At 35.9% G+C, this 3,083-nt stretch overlaps 1 pseudogene; it reads left to right on the top strand.

Annotated features, from left to right (window-relative positions):
* The first annotated feature begins 1,228 nt into the window (after positions 1–1,228).
* LOC143585339 (uncharacterized) lies at positions 1,229–2,589 on the top strand (annotated as a pseudogene).
* Positions 2,590–3,083: the final 494 nt, after the last annotated feature.

Below are 3,083 nucleotides of genomic sequence, written 5' to 3'. Positions count from 1 at the left end.
GAGAATAATGCTCATAAAATTTACGAGCAAGATGGGGGGAAGTTTAACGACACTGTCGTTTTTAATGAAGTTATGTGTAAGCACCCTAGGTGGGATCTAGAGATTAACCTTGATGCAACACGTTCCCGTCCTGAATGTGAAGTGGGTGATGAAGAAAGCGCTGAAAGCACAAAAAGAACAAGGACTACCGAAGAAGGGGACTATGTCAATTCCAACCCAGACACACCAGGTAGTGGTGGTTCAACAATTCAGCGTCCAACAGGTAGAGATGCAGCCAAAAGTAAAGCAAAAGGAAAAGGTAAGGTTTCTGAGGAGTTTACTGAACAGCTTCGTGTATTGAACCTTACTAGAAATGATAAAATTGAACTCATGAAAAAAAGACTTGAGTTTGAAAAAGAAAAGGAAGAAAGGAAGCGAGAGCAAATAGAAAAGAAGCGGGAGGAAATGGAAGGGAAGCGGGAGGAAATGCAATATATGCAGTTGACAGCACTATTGCAAAAGCCGTTGTTATCGCCTGAAGAAGAAATGATGAAGCGTCATCTGATGAGGAAGCTCTATGGGTTCGTCTAATTAAATCCGGTTCACCGTGTGTTTTAATTTTAGTTGGTTTGTTATGCATTTGTAATATATTTGGTTTTTATGTATGTGTGTTTTACTTTATGCATGTAATATGTTTCATATGTAATCTATTTCACTAGTTTGTAATGCATATGTACTATATATCCAACATTATATTCGTTTTACTGGATGTTTAGTTTTTTGTATATATAAGATAATCTAGCATTATCAACTACATATCCAACATTATCTTCGTTGCCACATGTCACGGTTTTACTCATTGCTTGGATTTTGTTTAGATAAAATAATCTAGCACTATCAACTACATATCTAACATTATCTTTGTTGCCACGTGTCACTGTTTTACTCATTGCTTGGATTTTGTTTAGATAAAATAATCTAGCATTATCAACTACATATCCAACATTATCTTCGTTGCCACGTGTTACTGTTTTACTCATTGCTTGGATTTTGTTTAGATAACATAATATGGCGTTATCAACTAGATATCCAAACGTTATCTTTGTTTCCATGTGTCACCATGTTACTGGATTCTTAGATTTTGTTTAGATATACCAATATCATGTTAATATTATTCTATATAAATGAGAGTATAACATTGATAGAGTGTTATCCAATAATAACTCTTCCTTTCTTAAGTATTAGAAAAATGTCTCTAAATGATTACCCATCGGAGAATTCCGATTCATCTAACTCAAATGAATTTGATGAATGGGAAGCTAGGGTTGCTGAGCAAAATCGGCAACTTGATTACATAATTACAGAATTTATTATAAGCATGCCAAATATGATCATAGGAGATCATCCTCCTAGATCAAGAAGAAGGTATTGTGATCGTAAAAGTGAGCATGGGGAGGAACGTTTGATGAAAGACTACTTTGTTGACAACCCAACATATGGTGAAGACACATTTCGGCGTAGATTTCGAATGTGCAGACCATTATTCCTCCGTATAGTGGCCGCTGTTACCGCAAATGATGTATACTTTCAACAAAGATTTGATGCTACAGAAAGAAAAAGCCTTTCAAACTTGCAGAAATGTACCGGCGCTATGCGAGTGTTGGCTTACGGGACATCAACAAATGCACAAGATGAATATTTGAGAATGAGTGACACTGTAACAAGGGATTCTCTTCTAAAGTTCATTGAAGGTGTCATTTCATGTTTTGGTCAAGAATACCTTAGAAGGCCCAATGAAGATGATTTAAGAAGATTACTTCATGTCGGGGAAGAACGCGGATTTCCAGGTATGATTTGTAGCATTGACTGCATGCATTGGGAATGGAAAAACTGTCCCACTGCTTGGGCTGGGCAATATGCAGGTCGAAGCGGTAAACCAACAATCATTTTGGAAGCCGTTGCATCATATGACTTATGGATATGGCATGCGTTCTTTGGAACGCCGGGTACGTGCAATGACATTAACGTCCTCCAAAGATCTCCTATTTTTGATTATGTGTTGACAGGTCGGGCACCAAATGTGAGCTACGTCTTGAATGGTCGGGATTATAATATGTCATACTATCTTACTGATGCTATATATCCTTCATGGGCCGCATTTGTCAAGTCAATAACTTGTCCACAGCTTCGAAAGCACAAGTTGTTCGCTAAACATCAAGAGGCCGCCAGAAAAGATGTGGAACGAGCATTTGGAGTTCTACAAGCTCGTTTTGCATTTCTACGTCACCCATGTAAGTTGTGGGACAAAGATACCACGGGAAAGTTATGATTGCATATATCATCATGCATAATATGATTGTTGAGGATGAACGGGACACGTACCTTAACTATTATGATCCATCCGAATTTTTTAATGATAGGCCTACAAACCGACAACGAAGGAGTTCTAGTGAAGCTGATGAACCACTCTTTCAATACTCTACTGAACGAATTGCAAGCCTATCCAGTTATATGACGAATAGGGCACAACTTCGTAATAGAGAAGCTCATAACATTCTAAAAAACGATTTGATTGAGCATACATGGCAAAATGTTGGTGTTGATGAATAAGTATGTAGTTTTGTATCATTAATATGTGTAATTTTGTATTTCATGCTACTATTGTAACTTATTTTTATCTATTTTATAAAATGTGTTTGATTAATATATATATATTTAAAGTTTTTTATATTTTAAAAAAATATAACTACTTAATTATATTTATATAGTCAATCAAAACTAATTATAAATTGAATTTATTTAATAAAAAAGGATGAGATTGGGTTGTTAATGGGAGTAAAAGATTGGAGTGGGTTAAATTTTGTAGATTGAAGAGAGAGAAATTAATTTTATAATGCGAGATTGAGATTGTGAGATTGTTGATAGGGGTAGTCTAAGCATGTTGTGCGATCCATACGTGGATTGGTGGGTGGTAAGTCAGTCAGTCATTCAGTTAAATACTGATTGTTTGTTGTGGTGTATTGTGTTGGCTTATTGAGTCGTTAAACTGTTAAAGTATCTGTCTACATGACGCAGTTTAAGTGATGTTATATATGTTGTTGTGA

The sequence above is a fragment of the Bidens hawaiensis genome, unplaced genomic scaffold (genome assembly GCF_021521415.1).
Source record: "Bidens hawaiensis isolate Kalapana, Puna unplaced genomic scaffold, B.hawaiensis_p1.1 tig00033817_1, whole genome shotgun sequence".
In the NCBI taxonomy this organism is placed as follows: domain Eukaryota; kingdom Viridiplantae; phylum Streptophyta; class Magnoliopsida; order Asterales; family Asteraceae; genus Bidens; species Bidens hawaiensis.
This window is presented reverse-complemented; position numbering and strand designations above follow the sequence as displayed.